This window comes from Bos taurus, chromosome 11 (assembly GCF_002263795.3).
Source record: "Bos taurus isolate L1 Dominette 01449 registration number 42190680 breed Hereford chromosome 11, ARS-UCD2.0, whole genome shotgun sequence".
NCBI classification, from domain to species: domain Eukaryota; kingdom Metazoa; phylum Chordata; class Mammalia; order Artiodactyla; family Bovidae; genus Bos; species Bos taurus.
This window is the reverse complement of record NC_037338.1, coordinates 41,332,559-41,358,645: the sequence shown is the minus strand read 5'-3', so window position 1 is coordinate 41,358,645 and position 26,087 is coordinate 41,332,559. Positions and strand designations below refer to the sequence as shown.

The 26,087-nt window shown below is 38.1% G+C and overlaps 1 long non-coding RNA gene across 2 annotated transcripts in view; it reads right to left on the bottom strand.

Annotated features, from left to right (window-relative positions):
* Positions 1-26,087, bottom strand: part of LOC107132926 (uncharacterized) — a 597,452-nt gene that overhangs the window by 334,256 nt on the left and 237,109 nt on the right. For both annotated transcript variants that reach the window (XR_003037157.2, XR_009496434.1), the window contains exons 2-3: positions 14,173-14,232; positions 6,996-7,031 (exon numbers count right to left, since the gene is read on the bottom strand). This is a non-coding gene — a long non-coding RNA (uncharacterized lncRNA). The remainder of the gene's footprint in view (positions 1-6,995; positions 7,032-14,172; positions 14,233-26,087) is intronic.

The following is a 26,087-nucleotide window of genomic DNA, read 5'->3' as shown; positions in this document are numbered from 1 at the left end:
CAGTGAACCTCCTAATTTCATCAATACAGCAGACAAGATAAGCTCTTTCTGCTACAAATGTCTGGAAATGCTGTATGAAACACAACAAACAACCTTTTTTTTTTTTCCAGCTGTGCCACTGCAGGTAGGATCTTAGCTGCCTGACTAGGGACTGAATCCATACCCCCTGCTGTGGAAGTGCAGAGTCCTAACCACTAGATTGCCAGTGAATTCCCCAAACATCCTTTTAATACATAATTGAGCAAGAAAGTTAACTAAGTATGCAGTGCCAGATCTGGAGAAAAACCTAAAAACTAGAACAGAAAGCTCATGCCCAACCCTGGGAAGGGTTATATGGAAGTCAGCATGGAGTTCTTTATTGGAAATACAAGGCCTTCGTTTTTAACACACACTGACAGAAAGAGGAGAAAGAGCTCTAAGCTTCAGAAGAAAGGGTGTAGGTACAACAATACTAGGTAAGTTAAGACTTCAATTCAAAAAGTATTACCAGAAATAAAAAGGGACACTACATAATGAACCAAAGATCAATTTATCAAGAAGTCATGACATGACAAATTGTATGTACCTAATAAGAAAAAGATGGCTTAAAGCTCAACATTCAGAAAACTAGGATCATGGCAACTGGTCCCATCACTTCATGGGAAGCAGATGGGGAAACAGTGTCAGATTTTATTTTTGGGGGCTCCAAAATCACTGCAGATGGTGACTGCAGCCATGAAATTAAAAGACACTTACTCCTTGGAAGGAAAGCTATGACCAATCTAGATAGCATATTAAAAAGCAGAGGCATTACTTTGCCAACAAAGGTCTGTCTAGTCAAGGCTATGGTTTTTCCAGTGGTCATGTATGGATGTGAGAGTTGGACTGTGAAGAAAGCTGAGCGCTGAAAAATTGATGCTTTTGAACTGTGGTGTTGGAGAAGACTCTTGAGAGTCCCTTGGACTGCAAGGAAATCCAACCAGTCTATTCTAAAGATCAGTCCTGGGTGTTCTTTGGAAGGAATGATGCTAAAGCTGAAACTCCAGTACTTTGGCCACCTCATGCAAAGAGTTGACTCATTGGAAAAGACTCTGATGCTGGGAGGGATTGGGGGCAGGAGGAGAAGGGGACGACAGAGGATGAGATGGCTGGATGGCATCACCAACTTGATGGACGTGAGTTTGAGTGAACTCCGGGAGTTGGCGATGGACAGGGAAGCCTGGCGTGCTGTGATTCATTGGGTCGCAAGTAGTTAGACACGACTGAGCGACTGAACTGAACTGAATGAACTGAATAGCTAAAAACTCACAACTAGGATCACATTTCATAAGAAGTACTGAATACTTTCTAAGACTGGAACAAAAGACAAAGGTTACTCATCTCACTAGTGCATCTTACTTGAGATTATATACAGTGTAATAAGACAAGATAAAGAAATAAAAACCATAAAATTGAATGACTAGGTAAAATGGTCTTTATCTAGATAACATATTTGTACACATAGAAAATTCTATAATACAGCTACTAAGTAAGTTTAACAAGGTCTTAGAATATAATTTAAAAATTAATTGTTCTATGTACATACAGCAAAGAGCAATAAAATTAATTTCAAAAAAGCAATGCAGTTAATAGTAGCAATATAAGTGATTCCCCTAAGATTACTCCTCAGATTAATTATTTTCCAACATCTAGCATCAAACATAATACAAGGACAGTATACAGAGAAATCTGGAAGTACAAGTAGATATAAAAATAAGGAATTATAAACTATTTTTATTTTTTTTCATTTTGTTCAACTATATTTTCTAATTTCGCAAACAAGTAACACATATGAAGAGAAAGTAGTTATCAATCTTCAAAATTCTAATATTCAAAACAGCCAAGTAATTTCATCATTTATCATGAGTAAGCTTATTTCCCAAAATTATTGACTAATGTATCAAGATTTAATATTTCAACTTTAGAAATTTAAATGACTATATAAATGTTAATCATAGGTTACTAGGTTAAACATTACAAATATTTTAAATACTTTCTGAGGTCACAAATATTATTATAAGATCTTTTCATAAATTAATAGTAAAGGAGATAATATTCAAAATTAATCAATTAAGTATTAGAATATCAATGTATATATTTTCCTATGTTATTCATATACTTATTAACTATCAACGGTATAGAAGCATTATTCTGAGTAGGAAAATAGAGTTCCAGGCCTGTCATAAATATTTCACAAATATGGTATCCTTTATTCCCCACAACATAGTCTGAGTTGACATTAACACAGTCTCCATTTTCACTTGGAAAAACTAGCCACACAGGATGAAGCAATTGTGAAATCCCAGAGCAGTGGGCATCAGTGGCAGGATCCAAACCCAGTGAATCTGATTCCAGAGCCTATATTCTGAACCACCATGCTGAACACAATGCTCAAGGATAAATGAGATAAAAATATTTATGTTCTCATGAAGTTTACATGTTAGTAGTGGAATACAGAGAATCAGCAAATAAAGAATAAAGAAATCAGATAATGACAATCAGTGGAGAAAAAAAAGAAGCAGAGAGACCAGAGGGTTTCTGCAGCGGGATAAGTCGGGGTGGCAGCTTACTTAGGCTTAGAGGCTAAGGTAGGGAAGGAATCAGGTATGTTCCAGAGACACACCCAGCAGGACTTCCTGGTTGACTGTGATGGGTGAAGAAAGAGAGGAAGCAAGGATGATAACTAAGTTTTGGCTTAAGCAATTTCACATGGTGGTGATACTTACTGAAATAGGAATGTCTGGAGAATAAGATGGCTTCAGGGGCGGGGAGTGGAAATCAAACTAGGTTTTGGATGCTTGTTTACATGGAAATTAAACGAGCCATGAAATTAAAAGACGTTTGATCCTTTGGAAGAAAAGTTGTGACCAACCTAGAAAGCATATTGAAAAGCAGAGACATTACTTTGCCAACAAAGGTCCGTCTAGTCAAAGCTATGGTTTTTACAGTAGTCATATCTGGATGTGAGAGTGGGACTATAAAATTGAGCACCAAAGAGTTGATGCTTTTGAACTGTGGTGTTGGAGAAGACTCTTGAGAGCCCCTTGGACTGCAAGGAGATCCAACCAGTCCATCCTACAGGAAATCAGTCCTGAATATTCATTGGAAAAACTGATGCTGAAGCTGAAACTCCAGTCCTTTGGCCACCTGATATGAAGAACAGACTCACTGGAAAAGACCCTGATGCTGGGAAAGATTGAAGGTGGGAGGAGATGGGGACAACAGAGGATGAGATGGTTGGATGGCATCACTGACTTGATGGACATGAGTTTGAGTAAGCTCTGGGAGCTGGTGATGGACAGGGAAGCCTGGCATGCTGCAATCCATGGGGTTGCAAAGAGTTGGACACAAGTGAGTGTGACTGAACTGAACTGAACTTACATGGAAGGTAAGATGTCAAATAGGTAGTTGGATAAGTGAGCAGAAGGGCCAGGAAAGGAGTCACAATGGAGATGAGAAGTCAGAAGCTATCAGTATCTAGAATGGTCTCTAGAGCCTCTGGACTGGACGAATCCACAAGGGAGTGTAGATGGAGCAAGCAGGGAGCTGGAAGCCCATGCCCCTGGGCATGCTGACAAATAGGACTCAGCAGGGGAGAGCTAAAGGAAGGAAGCCCAGGAAGAAGTAGTCCCAGTGACTGGAGCCAGATGAGTGACAATTCTAGAGATACACAAGAAGGAGAGGGTTCATGTGGGTGGAACTCTTTCTCAAATGATGAGCTAAAGGGAACAGTATCTTACTTTAGACCAATAATATATTCTTGCAAACTTGTATAAATTTAAATAACTTATTTTCACAGAAAAGCCTGATACCTCAAAGAACACTAAAATAATTTTACAAAGATAAACATCTTTTATGAATGAAGACTACATTTCTTAATCAAATGAGTAAACCAAGATTCTCATACATTAGCTTGCTTAAGGCAGGATTTAATATGTAGTATACCAAATCATGGGGAAGATTACATTAAGGCTTGAACTCAATTTCAGATGCCATAAAAAATAAACTCTATTTGGGTTATATTAGATAGCATCACTGATTCAGTCTATATGAATTTGAGCAGACTCTGGGAGATAGTGAAGGGCAGGGAAGCCTGGTATGCTGCAATCCATGGGGTTGCAGAGTCAGACATGACTTAGTAACTGAACAGCAAAGGACTATATTTACCTTCTAGAGTTCACATAAAGATTATCACCATAATAGTTGCTGTTAATTAAATGCTCACTTTATATTAATTTAACCCTCACAGATCTTATGAGTTAAACACTTTTATTATATCCACTTTTTTTTTTTTTTAAAGATGAGGAATTTCGACCATAAGACAGGTAGAAGTGACTTTCCCAGTATCAGCTATAATTCCACACTGGTCATTCCTAGAAACTTCGGTCCTTATACTGGTGACACAGTTAAATACCTCTGGACTCTTTTAAACCTCTTATTAAAGTTTGTTTCCTCCTTTCTTTTCTCTTCTATCCATACTCTTCCTGCTATTAGAGACAGACGTGAAAACCAAGGTAAAAGTAACAAGAAAAGAATTAAGGAGATAGTCACAGATCATCATGGCTGAAAACTCAGCTAAAAGGGTGACTATAATTGAGTTTTTGAGTTTCCTGGCAGCAGGAGCAAAAAGGAAGACACCTTAGATTACAAAATTTCCAGTGTCTTGTAAAAGGAAACACCAATTAGCTGGAGACCTTTTTGGTCCCCATCCTTAAATCCAACAGCATTTCTTACATGTGTTTATTTTAGGGGAAAATGAACCATATAAGATCAGAGACTTCAAGAGCAACTCCTCCAAAGATAAAGAAATATTCTTCATCTGGTTGTACTTAGAAGTTTCCATTAAAATGTGGTCAACAGCTCAGCATTCTCCAGTATAATACTTTCGTATGGTTCCCAGTCATCTCAGCTTTTTAAAACTTTAATAGGTATCCAATGACTTAAGAACCATGACCTGAACTTTTAGAACTGTCATATGGGCTCAAGAGAAACAAGACCTATTATATATTCTGTATAAATGGCCTATATCACATTTCTCAGAGGTAGCAGCATCTCTGTGAAATAGAATCTTGGCAAAAATTTCAACACGCTGCTTGCCCCCAGCTCCAATTTAGGTCCCTTCACAAGCAAACTGCCATGGGTTTTAACTAATGAAAAACCAGTTTGTTTTTAGAAAACATCCTCATTATTGGCTAATATAACAGAAATGACCAGGAAGAGCATGATTTAATATGGATTAAACATGAATAAAACTCAGAAGCTTTCTTCTTGTTGAATTAGATAATCAAAACTATTAAACAGCATTTCAAAATGCTTTTCATAATCCTGGGACCATTAATGTCATGTTCAAATCACTGTGGATTTTTGTTGTTGTTGTTGTTTTTACTATTCATAGGGATACAATGAGTCATTGGCACATTTCCAGTGCAAGATGCATTTGAATAATACATGACATGCCCTTTAGCTAGCATCATGGTGCCAGATTTAAAACAAGGTAAGAAGTTTCCTCCATGTACACTTGCAGTGTTCAGCTGTTCATAATCTATAGCGTTAACAATTTATCATCAAACCCAGAGACTTGCTGCCAACTTATCAAAGTGGCCACTGGATGCATATGATCAAGTCTGAGCATCTGGCTCTCCTCTGTTCCTGACATTAGCACAGACAACAGAATCAGTGGACTATTGAATGCAATTACAGTAAGCGAGACAGACAATAAAGATTGATAGCGCCTTCTCTTTTTATCACACACAAAACTAGTGGGGGTTAAAGCTTTGCCTTGAGCTGCCTTCATTTAACAATGATTGAAAATATGCAATTGTGTTGGTAAAACACTGTAGCCTGTACCACTTCATTTACTGGACACATTATCAAATTAAATGAAAAGTGAACTGCCAAAAGCAACAGTTATTATATATTAATGATGAATATTTACTTAGCATTGTTCACAAATCATACAGAGAACAGAATCCTTCTTGTTATCTTCTTTGCAGGTTACAGTTGAGTAGGCTTAACATTTCTATGTTTACGTTAAGTCTTCTGTCTACAAATCTCTAAATACAGACTTGCACGATTGGTTTTGTGACTAGCCATGTGATTACAATGTGTAATTAATAAAATGCTCAAGTTGTAGATGAATCCTAATTATTGAAGCGCTTTCTCCCCCTTTATGATAATTCTCATGCTTGTAGCTATTCTTGTAGCAAGAGAAACTTAGCCAGGGTACATGTTGTAAACAAGAGGTCAGGAACTTCAGCTTCATGAGCTTCCGAAATCTGGAATGTGAAAAACGATCTCAAGATAGATACAGTCAAGCCACAAAGTTATACTTTATTTTTTCTCCAAAGAGTACTGCTGTAGTAGCCATTGGAGGATATAACAGTCCAGTCATCATTTGCCCTCCAACATAAGAAATATACAAAGGTAAAGGTAATGGAACTAGTGGGCACACAAGGGAAAACTGATCCCATGCCATAGCTGAGACAGGACGAAACTGCATCCTTAAGCAAACTTCAATAGATCTGGGAACACAAAAGTAAGTGTCTCGTTGCTAAGTAGACAAACATTTGGTGTACACACTGGCATGTCAGAAAGACATGACGGCAGGCAGACATGATTGTAAGTTATGTAGATTAATTCAACATTCTTTGAAAAAGACACACATCTGGCTCTTCCTTTCCAATGAGAGATACAGGAAAAGAGGGCGCTCATATATGAAAAGTAATCTTGTCTCTTTTCTAAGAGCTCAATACCCTGAGAAAGTGACATATTTCAAACAAAAAGGAAAATAAGAAGGGGTAAGAGAAAAGAGGTGGAGAACGAGTCATGGGTTTTCTAAAACCACCCCACTGGTTATTCTGTAAGCAATTAAATACATAGTCATAAGTGTTGAGTTTAGAATTAGAGCAGCAAACATACGTAGTTAATATAAATAGCAGCATGAGGTATAGGATATTCAGCAAGTGTGGAAAACTCACCAAAGTAATAGCATCACTGCACAGTAGATGGAGAATCTGGAAGTAAAAAAGCAACTGAATCAGTATTCATGAAATGTAAAGGAAACAATTATGTTCTCCAGAATTTACCTGGAAGCAAAATCTAAGTGAAATCAGTCTTTCTGAGCACATTTAAATTCTAAGGTCCATGTTGCCTTGAAATTGTTTAGAGATATGTAACCTTTGTGGGTTATTCTCAAATGCAGTTGACTACCAGGTTTATCTCAGGAGCTTTGTAAAGTGCACATCTCTGGGTCCCAATCTTTGAGATTTTTATTCAATACACTTTGGGTGGAGCATGATGTACTCACTACAGAATATATGGAAATAAAGTATGAAAAAGCTTAAAGAAAACCTATCATCTGTAAACCCACCATTTCTGTGACCCATCTTTTATTTCATGTCTATCTTTTCATCTATGAATGTAGAATTTTTCAAGTCAATAATATTTTCAATAACTTTAGGGGAGTCACTTTACAAAAATATAAATTAACAAACATGTTTATAGCTAAAAATCAGTATATGATGTATCAATGCAATAAAAATATGAAAGAATGTTCCTGCTATCCTTCAGTATCTGTTCTCACAGAGTTAGTTATTGTTAAACACAGATGTGTCTTTACAATCTTTATTTTAGTCTTTACCACATCATTTACAGTGAGATTGTGTCCCGGCCTCTCGCACCCTTTCATGTGGTTTTCTTGTCATTTTCACAATGTGGAGTCATCACTCAGCCAGCCCTTAAGGTTTTTTTGTTTTGTTTTTTTAAGAGGGAATTGTTTCATAGGTAGCTGTAAACTCAGTGTGTCTATGGCAGGAAATGAGTTCAGAATCTTCCTATGTCACTCTTTTGAGCCTCGTATCCTTTATGTATTCATTTCAAATTGATTTGTGTCTGTATTTTACATGATCAAAATCAGACTATACATATTGTTCTGTGAATTGACTTTCATTTTATGTAATTCTGATTTATATCTAGATTTATCCAAATCTATTTTTCTTATTGTTTGTAATAGCTATATAGTATTTCATAATATAAATTATCATAATTATTTTTAGCCTTTACTGTACTTTTACTATTGTTCCTAACTTATTAGTTTTACCAAAATGGTAAAGAATCCACCTGCACTGCAGGAGACCTGGGTTTGATCCCTAGGCTGAGAAGATCCCCTGGAAGAGGGCATGGCATCCCACTCCAGTATTCTTTCCTGGAGAATACCCATGGACAGAGGAGCCTGGCGGGCTACAGTCCATGGGGTCGCAAAGAGTCAGGCACAACTGAGTGACTAAGCACATATACATATATATGTATGTGTATTTTCATTTACATGAAGTTGTTTTACACTATAGATTAGAACTGGAATTTCTGTATCAAAGGTATGTGAACTTATTAAACCTGAAAATTTATCCTTCCAAAAAACTATATCATTTTCTACTCTCATCCACAGAAATTACAAGAGGGCCCATTTCTCCACAACTCACTGATGCTAAATATTTTTCATAGCTTAATATTTTACCAATATATTGCATTTAAAATGATATCTCACTTTTAATTTTCATTCTCAGCTTCATTTCACATGTTTATTAGCCATGCTCATTTCTTCTAAGAATTGCCTGTTTATATCCTATATGTATTTTTATACTGTGAGATTTATCTTTTTCTTATGACTTTCTAAAAAGCTAACTTTCAATTTTGTACAATGTGAATACACAGAGGCTTTTTTATTCCTTAGAATATTCTTTCCCAACTGATAAGTATTAAAAAAAAATCTCATATTTTTATGATTTCTAAAGTTTAGATTTTGAATATCTGTGGAATTTATTTTTATGTACAATCTGAAAATAGTCTTTTATTTAAAAAAAAAAACTCCCCCATGATTCTTCATATCATCCAAATACAGCAACCACTGCCATAGATGGCAATGGAGTCATGGTTTGCATCCTGGAAATCCTTTTCACTGCATTATTTATCTGTAAACTTGAGATAATAAAACATCTTAAGGATTGTGGGAAAATTAAATGAGCCTAGCATGGTGTTGCCCACAGAGAAAATGCTCAATCAACATCAGCTATTTGTTTCATTAGCATTATTACTTTAACATAGCTCAAACACCTGGTTTTTGTATTCAATTCAAAGTGTCTTTCTACTTCCCAAATTTCCCTCAAAACTAAGGGCTGTGTCTTGATGAATGTTTTCATAGGACAATTTCCTTCATGGAGCCAAGAGTTTCTTAAGGAAATGCCAATTTGAAAATGATAGGTACTTTGATTTTGTTGGTCATCATGCAATTTCTAAAGTAGTCGAGTCCTAAGGGCTGTAAGAGCCAAGTGCTGGCTGATGCACATGGATTACAGTATAGAATTTCGAGTGCTGTTGGCCATACTTTGCAGAATCAAAGAACATGTCTGGCACGTAACTATGTATTTATAAAAGACTTGTGGGTGACGTCTGTCACACAGCCCAGTCATGAATGTCTAGTGGCCCTTGATGTGTCTAGAACTCTTGCACAGGGAGGCTGAGCCACTATCTCCAATAGGCAGATGGAGGGCTTGGTGGCTTGTCCCTCGGAGAGACCAGAGGACATACCCCTGGTCTGTGTCACTTATGTTGCACAAGCAGAGGATCTCCAGGGGAAAAAAGGCCAGGTTCCTGAGAAGCCTCATGCTGTTGGAAGACGCCAGTCCCCTTTTTCCATTGTCCTTCTGATTCATTACTCTCCTTTTCTGCCAAGGATCTTTCGGAGGACAAAAGGTGACATTAAAGCCTGCTCATGCTTTATCCACACTTTTTGAGTCCAACTCTCTATCAAAGTCCACTTAAAAACTGTTACAAAGAATTGCTCCTAGCTCCACCTCTAAAAGCAGGATCAAAGTCTGTAATCAGAGAAGATTCAAGAAAGGTATTAAATTTGTCCAGTAACAGTGTTCAGTGTAGCATTTTATAAGTATCTGTGGTTATTATGATTATCAGATATATAATATTAAATATTTATATATAAATAAGATTATTAATGAAAATTGCTTAGTCATGTCCAACTCTTTGCAACCACTTGGACTATACAGTCCATGGAATTCTCCAGGCCAGAATACTGGAATGGGTAGCCATTTCCTTCTCCAGGGGATCTTCGCAACCCAGGGATCTAAGCCAGGTCTCTTGCATTGCAGGCAGATTCTTTACTAGATAAATATTTATTGAATACTGTTTTAGTCTCTTAGGGGAACTAAATATAGACTTGGTGGATTAATAAACAGAAATTTATTTCTCATAGTTCTGGAGGCTAGAAGTCGGAGATCAAAATCCAGGCAGATTCAGTGTCTAGTGAGGACCCAATTCCTGGATTGTAAAGAGCCACTTTCTAGCTTATGTCTTCATATGGCCTTTCCTCCATGACGCTCCTTGAGAGAGAAATCTCTCTCTCTTCTCTTAAGGGCACTAATCCTATCATAAAGGTCCAACTCTTATGATCTAATCTAAACTTAACCACCTCCCAAAGGCCCCACCTCTTAACACCATCATATTGGGGGTTAGGGCCTCAACATATGAATTTGGGAAAGACAAAAATATTCAGTTCATAACAATAGTTACCCTGAGACAGGCAACATGCTAAACACTTTACATGCATTATCTCAGTTATCCTCCCATCCTTTGAGACAGTTCTATTTATTATCCACAACATACATAGCAGAAATCAGTGGGAGGCACAGGGTGGCTAAGTACTAGGCTGAAGGTCACAGTTAGTACATAGTGGAGCAGACTCAAAAACCTGCCCTCTTAACCTCCAGGTCTGCCCTGCTGCTGTTCTAGCATGGAAAAGAGAGGACTTCCCTTTTTAAAAAACTCAAGCAAGATTTGTTTTCTTAAATAAGGTTTTCTCTCTCTCCAGCCCTCACTTCTTAAAACAACAAAATACAACCCCTTATGTTAGTTGTAATAAATTACTTTCAATCAGTTATAATAAAAATGCATAAGACAATGAAGGTTGGGGAAACTAATCTGTAAATAAGCTCACAGAAATAAATGAAAAAAATGATCATTTAAATATCAAATGTTCTGGGAGTCTAGTTATCATACACTGAACTGAGTGCTCCCAAATTCATATGTCTAAGTCCTATAGTTTTCAGAATATACTCATATTTGGAAATAAGGTCTTTAAAAGAGTGATTAAGTTAAAATGAATACTTTAAGGTGGGCGCTGATCCAATACAGGAAGCCCAGGTAGCGCAGTGGTAAAGAATCTGCCTGCCAATGCAGTAGATGCAGGAGACATATGTTCGGTCCCTGGGTCAGGAAAATCCCTTGGAGTAGGAAATGACAACCCACTCCAGTATTCTTGCCTGGTAAAGCCAAGGACAGAGGAGACTGACAGGATATAGTCCATGTCAAGAGTCATCCTGTCGTCCAGAGCTGGACAGGACTGGGTACTAATCCAGTATGTCTGGTGTCCTTTGAAGAAAACGAAATTTAGACACAAAAAGATAACACACACATGCACGATCAGAGGGACAATCACGTGAGGACCCAGGGAGAAGACGGCCGTCTGCAAGCCAAGGAGGGAGGCCTCAGAAGAAAGCCAGTCTGCCGACTCCTTGATCTCAGATTTCCAGCCTCCAAAGCTGGTGAGAAAAAAAACCTTCACTGCTGAAGCCACCCAGTTTGTGTGGTATTTTGTTACGGCAGCCCTAGCAGACTAACACCAGTATTTTTGTGAAAGAGTGTACCAGAATGTAGGATTCACTGGGAATTTAACTCATGGCTTCTACAGAGGCTACTAATAAGTTGCAAGAATTTAAAGGAGTAAAGTGGAAATCTGAAGGATACAAAAACAATCTTAAGCCTGGTGAAAATAACTATTTTCACTTGAAAATACCCTACTTTTCATAACCAGGATTTTTTCATTCCCCAGAAATAAATACATAGATAGGCAGATATTTTTCTCCCTTTCTGCCTCTCTCTCTCTCTCCCCTTCTGTTAAGATTTCCTTCATCATCCTTTATTTTACTTCTCCATAGGTTGGATAGGTGTGCTGATTAGGCTAGAAATATCTGACCATAGAGAAATGAGTTAACTAGAGACACAGTATGAGGTTCTAAATGGTGAACTTCTCCTTAGCATCCAGTTCAGATTACATATTGGTTGAACAGGATAAGTAACAAGAAATCAACTCATTTCTTCTACTTGTGGTTTCCCCACTCACATTACCTCATCACAGCAATGTCTCCTCTTTTGCCATCAGTCAATGGTGCTGGGAGCAAAATCAAACACTGACCTGTGCTGGAATGTTCTCCTCTGGATCACAGCCATGTTCCCCTAGGAGCTGTGGGAAAACTGGCTTTACTCCAGGAGAAGTCAGCCTCCCCTCACTGCTGCTCACTAATAACCTTTCCTCGTTTTTGTTCGGATCTTAATGACCTCAACCTTTCACAAGAGGTTTGCCTCCCCTTTTTTTTTTTTTAATTTTTCAACAGGAACACAAAATAGCAGATAACCCAAAGAAATGAATATAATTTAGATGGAAAATAAAATCTATCTACCACTGTGTGTATGCAGCCTGTGCGTCTCATTGGCATGCACCAGATTGGACTAAATGGCAAGAATTTCCCAAGGGAAGACAATCTCCAGATACTGCTACAAAAGCTTTATTCCCCACACTCTGCAAATTATTTAATTTAAACACTGCTTGATATGACTCTCTGAGGAGAAGGGTGTTTTCCCAGATCCGTTTTTAATTTGTTGGTGTGTGTATATATGAATGTGTGCATATAGAACCAGCCTCACAAACGCATTCACAGCTACAGAGACTGAGCACCAGCTTCTGATCAGCAGAACCCGGGGCTGCAAACTACTGTTTAAAAGTAGGAAAATGATGAAATTCACATGTAATTTCTTCTCTCTTTTTTGGTGAGGAAAAAGGCAAAGGTTCAGTTGTTCATATCCTAAGGTCCCTGCTCCCAGACACTTGGGAGATAAAGCTAAATATTTTTTAAAAAATCGGTGTGTGTCTGTGTACATGCACCACGTGTACTAATTTCTCATACTAGAAAATGGTCATATCTGTGGATGCATTTTACTAAAGCACAAGGAGCAATGCAAAGATGAATGAATTCATCTCCATCAGCATTGGGAAGTGCTGCATCACGGGTCAGAGACTAATTTATAGCATTCTTTTAATCCTTCTGCTTCTTCCACTAGCCTAACTTTTGCTTTTTGGCTACATATTAATCAGGAAGGGATATCCACTGAAACAAAACCCTGAATATTTTATTATGTATTTTGTCAAATTTCGTCTCGAAAAATCTTGCCTTTTTAAAGAGTTTATAGGTCCCATTAAAGCATCCAAATGAATTTCTCCCCTGGACAGAATCTCTTACGTAAGATTCTACAGAAGGGCTAACCCTGCCACAAATGCATACATGCACACATAGGGCCCACGCTGGAAACAGTCTTGTTATCCTGGCTAACCCAATTTAAAAGTAAATAAGCATTAAACAATAATTTCAATATTAACTTAGTCTTCTTGCTTCTTCATCGGAGCAAGCTAAAAGCACGTGAACTTCCTTTCACCCTTTGCCCAGGCCTCCTGTAGAGCTCTCCCTATGTGGTACCCTCAGCACAGGTGAAGTGACCTCCTTCCTCCCACCAGCCTAGCTATTTATTGACATAAACTTGCATTCTGGGGCATTATCAGCTTAATGCATAATTCAAAATCTCGTGCATGTGGCCTGCACTTTTGCCTCTTCCCCTGCATTCTAAATGAAAGATAAGAAGAAGTATTTCCAAAGTAGGCACACAAAAGGATTCCTGAACATCCACAGAGCCCCATCCCTATGCCAGCCCTCCCCTATCCCTTAGAAGACCGCTGGCTCTGCAGCTCCACGCTGCTTAATATGACTCTGAGGACAAGGGTGTTTTCCAGATCCAATTTTAATTTGTTGGTGTGTATATATGCATGTGTGTATATAGATCCGGCCTCACAAACACAGTCACAGCTACAGAGACTGAGCACCAGCTTCTGATTAGCATAAAGATGCTACACCCTCACAAGGATGCAGGGCTGAGAAGAAAACAATCCCAGGGATGGTCAGAAAGTGTATACTGAGCAGAGAGACCTGAGAACCTTTGGGAAGAAGAGGTCTCTAGGAGTTGAAAAATCACAATTACCTGGAGTCATGTTCTAGACCAGCAGTCAGATGTTTCCAGCAAAGCAATAGTTCCAAATCTCTGTAAATCAAAAACAGAAAAACTAGCCTTAGAATTTGTATCTTTCCCCTCCACCAGTGGGACAGGGGAAGCTTTATGTGTGGTGGGCGGGGACAGAGGACAGGGGGCAGGTGGAGAAGCTTTTCTCCACGTCTGAGGGAAGAAGAAAAGGGAAAGGCAGAAGGAAGACAGAGGGGAGGCCCAAAAGGGAAGAGAGAGAGGGGAGGGATCAGGGTGCAAACTGACTGGGGGACACGACAACGAGGACAGAGAGGAGTCTGAGAAGGCTTTAAGATCAACTGTATGAGAAGGCGAATTCAGTCAAAATCAGTTCAGGAGAAGTGGCTCCAGTGATTTTTCTCCCCCATACTGAATTGACTGCCTTCTGATTGAATTCATCAAATTAACTATTTTTTTTTAATGATGTATGAAACGTGAGAAAACAAATGGATAATCTCACTTGCAAATACACAGATCCAGGTAACCTGTATGCTCTGATTTGGACACATTAACAAATTGGCCAGTATAAAGTCACATACATAAAGACAAGACACACATATGCACGCATATGGTTATGTGAGGGGCAAGAATGAATTTTTTCAAAGTGTCATTGCTGTTTCCCAACATATTCACAAGCATACTGTACAGTATGTTTGTGAACTAAGTATCCCCAAAATTGTCTTTTTGGAAAGCAGTTTATCCCTGATGGAGAAAGTATGCTGCATAAACGCACCAGCATCGTTTATCAGCACCATTTTTTAAAAGTCAGGTTCACCACTCCTAATGCACTTCTGTCAAAGTCAGGACATGAGACTAAAAACCATAAGGTCACCAATATCATCTGGACTTATTACTAAATATGAGATTCTGGTAGATGCTTTTTACATGGCTTTTGAGTCCACCAAGCAGTAACTCCTCCTTTTTTATAAACATAAGGATATGAATTATTAAAAAATTAAAGACATTTAGAATAATGGTCCTCTATACGCAAAGTATTTATTTCAACTTTCATCATTCATAGTTTATTGCATTGATTTTTTTTCATCAGTTTACTTAGTATTAGGCTTCCACTGAACTCATCAATAAGAAATGAATTTTGGTAACTTTCAAATCCACTATATTATTTTTCCTTTTATTTGTAGTGAATTTTTCTTCTCTCGGTGGTATTACTGCAATAAGTCAGTCATTATTTCTTTATGTTTTCCCTTCTTTCTTTAGTATTTCATTTCCCTTTACAGCACATCTTGTGATCACAAAGAAAACAGAGACACTTATTTCTTTTAACAGTTGAAATTGCTGCAAGTGATTTAGCTGTCATTTAATTTGATTCCTCTCTTCTGTCTGTGGAGAAATATGTTTAATGTACTGGAAATTATGTTAATAAGAAAAAGCATTATCTCATTTAATGAAATAAATATACAAATATTTCAAAATAAAATAAAGAGGCAATCTTCACTGAGAAAAATGTCTCTTATGGTTTGCATAAAATAAACAAATGGGAAAAATTATGAATACATTGAAACACTGACAAAAATGATGCCTACATTCAAAAGGACAGGGGAAGTTCAGTAACTGAATTAGCCACAATTTAATCAAATATTTGTTGTAAAACTCCAGGCACATATGAAGGATTAAATTATTAATTTTATATTTCTGATTACTGTAAGAAAGATCATTTTATTTCTCTGGAATGGACACTGGGTTTTTGAAAAGTTTTCTTTGTATTTTTTCCTCTTCTATTTCAGTTGGTCTTTCAGTGATTGCTACTGCTTGAATTAATAATTATCAGCAACTCATTGAAAATGTGACCCAACCCATGTAACTATAAGAAAGGTTAGAATTCCTTTGATTTTGCTAATCAAAACAGAGTCAATGAACTCGTTCCAAAGCTTTTATATATTAAAATTTATCTAATGCACAAAAAGGTTAAATAAATATTGTTAGTGATTTGAGCAAAACTTGAAGCAATTATGCAATAAAAGCATGACCACAGTAACAGAAACACATAATTAGCAATTTAATTACTGGCATGAAGACAAGCTAAAGATGTCAATAAAAAAAAATCTTTAGTGACAAGCTGATTTTATTCTCTTTACTGCAATTTGTGAGAAATATTCACCACCTGATGAATAAAACCATTTTTATACAAACTATCTAATCTTCCACAAACTGAAATACTCAATATAAAATATTTTTTATTTCATTTCATTGCATAGTGAATCATATTTTTTCCCATTTAGATTAGCACTTTCTCTTCTCTGAAAGTACAATATTTCCAGTCAGCAAGTAAAGAGTATTATGTTTTTTTAAAATGAGTTAAAGTAGCAGGTGTTCTTTGTTTCAATTTCATTTTTTTTCCAGCTTCAATAATGTGTTTGACAGAAATGCTTTCTTGTGTATGACATTCCAAATATTCTATCTTTTCTCATCTCCAAGTTTCAGCTGAGAAACACACATAAACCATGGATTGTTTTAAAAGGAGATAAATTGTCAACTACAGTAGGAATAGTCAGGCTAATTAGACATTCCTCTAGGGCTCACAATTTCTTTTTCTCCATCTCTGTATTTAGAGTTATGGTGTGAGGCAAAGGAGAAAAATGAGTAAGTTTGGTTTACTGTGATATGGTCCACTTGTATTTTTTTCAGCACCATCCCAAGTTTCAGATTTTTAAAGTCTGAACTATTTATCTTAAAGTGTTCAGTGAATGCTTACTACCTCATATGTCACTGGTATTTTACCAGTAGCAGAAAACAGATATTTCAAGATAGAACCATATTGAATGAAGTTTTCCATCTTGTGATAAAAAGTGGATCATTTTGGCTGGTATTCAATAGCCACTTGTACAAGCCCTGTGCATGGAGTGAGATCATGAAAGTCAGGCTTGCTAAAAAGTGTTGTCTATAAAAATCCTTAGGGCATGATGGAATACACTTAAAAAACAATAAACTCTAGCCACCAGGAACAGAATAAATAATAATTCCTAATACCGCTGCCTTTTATAATTAGCCTACTGATTCTAATCATCTTGGCATATAGTTTCAATCAGATAACTAAATATTCCAGTTTTGAAAGAAGGGTATACAATACTAACTCAAAGAAAGATTCTAAGGAAATTGAAAATGTTTTTAAAAGCACATTTTATTTGGCTGTAATTTGATAAATGTGAACAGAGCAAGTATTTGGGAGACTACCTATTTGGGACTTCTTGCCTAATATATCAGTTATTAGAACCATTCATTTTTAACACACAGTTGGATTAGAGGTCCCTTGCATCCATAAAAAGTTCCATTTTCTGGTGAGCTTTTCATCACTATTCATTATATATCACAATCAGCTTCTAAGTTTTTGTTTGAACTATAGACCTAAACTTACTTGGATTTTTCAACTGTAATCATACAGGCTTAAAACTCTCTTGCTTTCTACACTTTTGTGGTCCAGATACAAGCTGTCATTATCAAGCATGTTAATTTACAAACCTCCAGGGAACTCCCTGTGTCAGCCATTGTAGAGGATGGTCAAGCAATGGTACCTGCCTTTGGAAAGCTTACAGGCTAGTAAAGAAGATGGTGTGTCAAAGGTCACATTGCATCATAATTCAAGTGTAGTTGTGATAAATACCAAACAGTTGACACAATAAATACAAGAAAGTTCGTAAGACAGAGGGAGCACAGTAGTCTTTATGGGTAGATTCCTTTATTAAGTGGGTACTATGGGCAAGTGGGCAAGAGGGGCTTCCCAGGTGGCACAGTGGTAAAGAATCTGCCCACAAATTCAGGAGATGTGGGTTTGATCCTGGGTTGAAAGACCCTCTGGTAAAGGAAATGGCAACCTACTCCAGTATTCTTGCCTGGAAAATGGACAGAGGAGCCTGGCGGGTTACAGCCCATGGCATTGCAAAGAGTTGGACACAACTGAACAACTGAGCATGCACGCAGTATAAAGCTTTAAAATGCAAAATCACACTTCAATTTATGAACCAAAAAGCCGCATGTAGAGGTGAAGAGTCAAAGATGTGAAATAACTCACCCAAAGAAAAATGTATTCGAATGGGGACTCTACAGTTCTGCTGACTCTAAATTCTAGGTATAAGTAAGAAAGCATTGGAGATGAGATGAGCAAGGAAGTATATCAGGTAGAGAGGAAAAGAAGGATTCATGAAACATGTACAGGACAAGGTGGATTGTTTTTCCAGGAAGAGTAGCAAGAGCCATGAGACAAAGATTGGAAATAAAAAAGATGGGAACAATAGAAAATTGGGAGTGTGTTCTCTGGGCAGTGAGGAGTCTTAGATGGTTTCTGAAGAGAATGCTAGCACAGTGAACACAGAGTAAAGCAGGAATTTGAAAGGTAAGATACAAAAAGCAAAAGATGGATGCTGTTGTTACTCCACCCAGACCCCTGTCCCCGGGAGGCAGCCCTCCCCCAACTGCTGGGAGTATTAGCTGCTCAAGATCCTCAGCTGCCCTCTTTTCTGCAGAACTGTCCTCAGCCTTCAGGATCCACTTTACCAGAGAGGTTCAAACCTCCTCCCTTCCAACCCATACAAGGACTGCCTGACATGGGGAAAAGCCAGCTCTGTTGAAGTGAGGGACATCAACTTTGTGGGGTAAGTTGAAGCTACCTTCTAGCTGAAGCCACATGCCCTGTGCCGCTTCCTCACTCCTGTCTCCTCTTAAGTGCATCCTGGTCTTGGACTCTGCTGCTAGGAAATCTGACCCAAGATTTCAAGCTGCCACTGTCTTCCTCTCTCTTAACGGAAGGATGACTCATGCTGCTAACAGACAAGTGACAGCAACTTCACCCAGTCTCACCCATAAAACAATCAGTGCACAGGAAAAGTAAGCAGGACACACATGGAGGCCACCTATATGCGATTTCTGGGCTTCTTGGTCTTGATTGTTCAAAGAATAAAATCTGTATAGCATTGATGGGGGTAGTTTATAATTTGACCACAGCAGTATGCATGGGAGATACAATGAAGTCTTCACCTGGCATGGATGTGGGAAAAGAAAAAAAAACAAACAGAATACTCTCTTATTATATGAATAGTAACCTACGAGCAATTCAGACTTTCCCTTCCAAACCCCATCAGAGTGTCACAGCTTAGACAATCATTAACTTCCATTTCTCATCCAATAGGAAATATCCCTGCTGACTGCAAGAAACCAACTCTAATTTACATCTGTGTAAGTTGTGAAATGAAAAAGAAAAAAGAAAACTATATTATTGAGAAACCAACAAACTTTCAGGTTTCTTTTCAAAAATATAATCGGATTCCTCTTGCACTCCAACATAAATGCCACGGTGTCTTGTATTCTTACACAACACATTGATATTCTCCATTGTTTATGTCTAGGTGAGATTCTCTGAGTCTTCTCTCTAAAACCCCCTGGTGCTACTTAATATGATGAGTACTTGCCACAAAAAGAAAACTTTTCTTCAGTAACTTTCAGAGCACAAATTCTAAGACACTTCACGATAGTTTGATGCAGAAGAAGTGGGGGGAGAGAGAGAGGGATGATCTTGGGGAGAATATGAAGGTATCAGGCTCAAACCACAAACCTTCATGAGTTAATATGGCTTTAATTTTTTTTCCTAATGAACATCCTTTCATTTTCATGAGTAATTTTTAAAAAATAATTTGCATTTAATATTCAATCTTTCTTGCTCTTTCCCTATAAAGATAACTGCCTAATAGCTCATCTTCCCTTCCTCAGAACAAATATTCTTTTTGTGCAATGGGATTGAATGATTATTTGTAAAAATTAATAGAGATGGCAAAGAGAATGGGCAAATGCAACAACAGTGTTTTCAACTTTGAAAATAGTTTAATCCAGGGAGCCTGGTGAATATAGTTTCTGGGCCTCACCCCAGGAATCTTGGATTCAGTAGATCTGAGGACAGGCCAGGAATCTCTGTTTAGGAAGTACTCTAGGTAATTCTGATGCAGGTGTCTGCAGACCAGACTTTGAAACCATCAGTTCTGGTGAACACTAGTCTTTGAACCATTTTTGTATGTTGTTTATAATCTCCCTTCTACTAAACCTTTTTTCTAGCCTAGACAGCTGGATTATGGTAGGCTTGACTGTTCCTAACTTATATATAAGTTATCACCCAATTCCTTGATTTAAAACCATAATGCCTATCTTGAAAGGTACTCCTATATGAGGGGAAAACATCACCAGTCAGAAAAAAAGACAACTCCGCAGCGTTGATGTTGCTGTCCTTGAAATACAGCCACCAGCTGCCTTTACATAGACAGGAACCCTCTAGACATTCCCTGGTGGCTCAAACAGTAAAGAATCCGCCTGCAGTCCAAGAGACACAGGAGGTGTGGGCTCAATCCCTGGGTTGGGAAGATCCCCTGGAGAAGGAAATGGCAATCCACTCCAGTATTCTTGCCTGGGAAATCCCACAGACAGAGGAGACAGGCAGGTTACAGTGCATGGGGTCAAGTCAAACATACCTGAGCAATTAACACGTCCATTAAATCATACCATCTGGAGATGAGACTTGGATCTCAGATAAGTTTTGAGAATGGACTCTCATCCTTTACTCATCTAAAAATGGAGTAACCTGCCTAAATGCATGGTTTTGTTGTTTAGTCGCTAAGTCACGTCCAACTCTTTTGCGACCCCATGGACTGTAGCCTGCCAGGCTCCTCTGGCCATGGCTTTTCCCAGGCAAGAATAATGGAATGGGTTGCCATTCTCTTCTCCGGAGGATCTTCTCAACCCAGGGGCTGAACCCTGTCTCCTGTATTGGCAGGAGGATTCTTTACTGCTAAGCCACCAGGGAAGCCCTAAATACACGATTAGCTAAATGTAAACTATAAATTTGTTGTTGACTTATTTTCCCTCAGAAAAAGATAATTCACTTCCATTTGGGACAAGGTAATCCCTCTTAGCATCACACATATTTGTACACCAACAGAGATGAGCCCAAACTCAATTTCTCTAATTTCTGGCACTTTCTTAAAATAAATATTTGGGGCCACTAAAATGAACCCAAATATTAATAGTGATGATAAAAATAAAAGAGGCAGACCCCAAGACATTTAAATATAAAGAAAAATTAATGTTAGATCATTCTCCAAAACATTGTTTATCTCCAGGGCAAGTAAATGAAGCCAATACACAAAGGAATGCCTGCATGCTGGGGGGTTGTGTAGAAAGAGGTGCCAGGGAGAGAGGAGCTTTTTTTATGTTGAATGTAACCCAACAAAGGTTTGGCAGACTACATATTTAAAAGGTTAGGAATGCTTGCAGAAATGGATTCATTCACACTGTTGTGAATCATTTAGCACACACTTCAGAGAGAGTTTGGTATCTTAGTCTCTGCCTCCCACTTCCTAAGAAAGGCTGTTAATCAAAATGAAGACTCCTAGATGCAGCCTTGGGAATGGGACAAAGAGATGAGTAGGAAGAAGTACCACGTGGAATGACTTTTCTCCTGTAACGGCAGGGTTTTTTCCTACTCTGAGCCTGAAAGGTTTAATGCAATAGCATCCCATAAATTAATATATGGATTCTCAGACTGGGGTCATTAGTACAGTTACATAAAAACAAGTTTGATATTTAGGGAATGCTTTTGAATGTCTAAGGCTCAAAGCGCCCATTTCACTTAGATGTAGCTTTTCCTTCCAAATTGAAAGATTATAGAGTAAAGGAGCATATTACTATAAATTATCTAAATGAAATGATGTAAAAGCATCTGTATTTGTAAAAATCTTGTCATGATCATAAAAGAAAATTAAACCTCATTCTTGAAAGAAAAAAAATTGTACACGCCATTTAACTGCACTTTTAAAAATAATAAATCTACCAATTTATCAGACTGTAGACCAGCACATTAGAAATAAGCCATGTAAAAGCTGAATTTTACACATGCACACATACACAAAACTAATAATGTAATAAGATCAATAAAATTTGCTAGATTTCTTTTATTTTGAAAGTGCCAGTAAATTTACTAGTACTTTTAAAAGAAAAGATGATAAATTACCAGTAAAGTAAAATATGCAGGTGATAAATTATTAATGATTCAGGTCAACTCATTGGAAAAGACCCTGTTTCTGTTTTTGCCTTCTGCTTGAAGGCAAAAGGAGAAGGGGGTGGCAGAGAATGAAATGGTGAGATAGAATCACTGACTCAACGGACATGAATTTGAGCAAACCCCAGGAGATAGTGAACAACAGAGAAGCCTGGTGTGCAGCAATCCGTGGGGTCCACAAAGAGTCAGACACAACTTAGCAACAACACCAAGGGTTGATAAATGATGGTTAAATAATTATGTAATTAATAACATTTAATAAGTCATGTGCTCAAATTTCAATAACAAAAAATACACAAAATAAATATGTATTTACTTTCTATAGACAAAATGTACAGATTTCTAAAACCAAAGTAAGATGATCAAGAGCAGTGGATAGGATTGGGAGGAGTCTCTCTCACAAAGAATCCCTCATTCACTAGACTAAGACCAACAGGCACAAAGTAAAACTCTTGACGCGTGTGCTCAGTTGCTCAGTCATGATTGACTCTTTGCTACCCTATGGATTGTAGCCTGCCAGACTCCTCTGTCCATTGGATTCTCCAGGCAAGAATACTGGAGTGGGTTGCCATGCCCTTCTCCAGGGGAAAATTCTTGGACATGTGCCCTATTCCCAAAAAGGTCTTCTCCCACAGTTACTGCAATACAATATTAAGCTGTAATGACATCGTATTCACCCAGGAAAAATAGTACTAGAAAGTGAAAAATGAGGAGGAATTTCATTTCTCAAGCAGCTGTGATAATTGAGACACCCAAATAATGCCAGGAACAGCTCATTTAAAGGTCACTTACATCTAGTTTTAAGATGCATAAAATACCTATTGAAATCCATTTTAATCTATCCCTTTGGTAAACAAAAACAAAAGTAATGAGAAGCAAATTTAGTTTCATCATTTGGCCTAAAAGCAGAAAGTCTGATCCTTAACTGTTTATCTTAAAACACTTTTTTCATGCCTTCAGTATGTCAATAAGTAATATTTTTAATTTAAGTCTCATAGTCACCCTACTCCTATCACCATTTTATAGGTGATGATGAGGGCAGAGAGTGGCTGAGTCCCCTGTCTGGCTTTGTGCGTTCATGTCCTGTCTCACTGGTTCTCGTTCTAAATCAAAGGCAAGGGAAAGCCCCTCAGTGCAGTCATGGTTTTCATATTCATAACTCTTGGTCAAAGCTACTGCTCTCAAGCCTTGGCCAAGCACCTTATTCTCTGTGTAAGTAGGTTACAAAAAGGAGTTTCATACCACGGATTCTCTTTGCTTCCATGTATATAATGAATTTTCACTTGTTTAAGAATAGCCATTTGTAACTAGAGTTGTGGATGCTGAAAGGGGATTCCTAAATAGATGAGGGTGATCTTGTGTTGCTGTTGTTGTTCAGTCACTAAGAATGTATATGTTGTTTAATTTTAAACAACATATGCATTGTTTAAACAACATATGTGATCTTATATGTTGTTTAATTTTTAACTGTGGTTCTCAACCCTGGCTGCACAACTGGAATCACCTTGGGAGCTTTAAAAAAAATCCTTGCCCAGGCTTCGTCCCCAGGGATGCTGAGTTAATGGGGTGGGGTGGGGCCCAGGCTCTGGTATTTTTTTTTTTTTTTTTTGAAAAGCTCCCCAGGTGACTCTAATGTGCAGCCAAGGTGGCTGCTGCTGCTGCTGCTAAGTCGCTTCAGTCGTGTCCGACTCTGTGCGACCCCATAGACTGCAGCCCACCAGGCTCCCCCATCCCTGGGATTCTCCAGGCAAGAACACTGGAGTGGGGTGCCATTTCCTTCTCCAATGCATGAAAGTGAAAAGTGAAGGTGAAGTTGCTCAGTCGTGTTCGACTCTTAGCGACCCCATGGACTGCAGCCCACCAAGCTCCTCTGTCCATGGGATTTTTCAGGCAAGAGTGCGGGAGTGGAGTGCCATTGCCTTCTCCAGTAGCCAGGGTTGAGACCCACTGATTTTACAGCCTTGGTACTACAGCCAAGGTATAACTACAGGATGAGGCAGGAGAGCTGATTTCCAACCTATGGTAGATAATGGATTTACACTCAGAGGCAAGTGGATCTTAGTTTGTGACTAAGAAAATGGGAATAACAGTGTCTTACATACCAAAGCTAATGAATTAAATTAGAAGCTTTTCTTCTTATCCTCTCCAGATGTGGTTGACCTGAAGCTTAAAACACGTGTTTAAGTATCTCAGAGGACAGGAAGAGCAGCGTGAAAACCAAAAATTAAAAAAAAGATACTATTCGCACCAATTCTTTAAAAAAAAATCATCAACACTCTCCATTTATACAGAGGGAATGTATCAGATAAATACATGTTAAAAGCTAGCTTTGAAAAAAATTTGAATTGCATTTTCTCAACATCTCATTTCAAATTTCCATGTACTTTTATACAATTTAAGATCCTCGGAGGCAATGAGGTATTGTTATAAGATGGATGGATTCATCTTCCAACATATTAGGATAATGACACTGCCCATATTCAGGCTTCAACCTTTACCTGAGAAATCTCTGCTAGGGAAAAAAAAAAAAAATCCCAACCCTGAGAGACATGTGTCAAAACTTAATCATTCCACTTCAGTAAGAAGTTACCTCCAAATGATAGCAGACCACCATTTTCTTTTAATTTTTAAAGAAAAGCATTCCAAATAGAAATGACATTTCAAAAGCATTTTAACTGCACCGAAGCTTTCCAGGTTCCCAGTCACAGCACCGTGTTAATAGCAGCATCGTGAATGCCTTCAAGTAAAACCAGTAGGGCAGATATTTCATTAAAATCTTAGATTCCTTTTTAACTCTGGTGGTAGGATTGGGTGACATGATAATTATGTTATATAGAGATTTATTACATTTTGATATCAGGCAACATCTCTTGGCCTACATCTATCTGTGATATACCTGAGGTTTTCACAGAGAGCAAGCCTGGTACAAGAGTGATGACGAGCTCAAACACAATACTTGACCTAAATACATTATGTAGCACCGGGTATCTGTTAAATAGGTCAGCCTGGGCTCTTAAAAGTTATGCAAAACTTATTTCTGCCACACGGGAGATATGACACTAGTCAAGCTGTATAAAAATCAGCTTTTTAGGCAGGAAGAAAATGCTTCTCATCAGTAGGTGGAGGGGAGACTCTGTTGCCATACATAAAATGTCTTAAATACTATACTATGCTTGTCATATGTCTTTAGGACACAGAAAGCAATAAAAACAATGAGGCTGATGAAATGCCAGGATTCATTTAAGTGGAGGGGAATTCTTTGAGCACTGCTATAGAAACTCTTACTCTTTCTGCAAAAGCAAATGAGATTTCAAAGGTGCACAGGTCTCAGCTACCAAACCTAAGCAATGGCTACTGTCACAGGATGCAGACCTAGCTGATTGCTTTCAGCAGTGAAGAAACGTGGTTCCAGCTCATGGGGGCTAACATGACTCTACCTCTATCTCCACTCCTACTTGGGACAAAGTTATCTTGTTCCTTCTCAGTGTGGCTTCATTACTTGCCTTAGGCGTGCAGGCTGTTAGGTTTAAAACATCAAATAAATTGAAGTTTTGCAAAACTTTTTCTGGGCTTCCCTGGTGGTTCAGTGTTAAAGAATCTGCCTGCAATGCAGAAGACACAGGTTCAATCCTTGGATCAGGAAGATCCCCTGGAGAGGCAAATGGCAACCCACTCCAGTATTCTTGCCTAGAAAATCCCATGGACAGAGAAGCCTGACGGGCTATGGTCCATGGGGTCACAAGAGTCAGAGCAAAAGAGTCGGATATGACTTAGCAACTAAACAACAACACGATACTCTTTCCATGCTCAAATCAGTAATTTT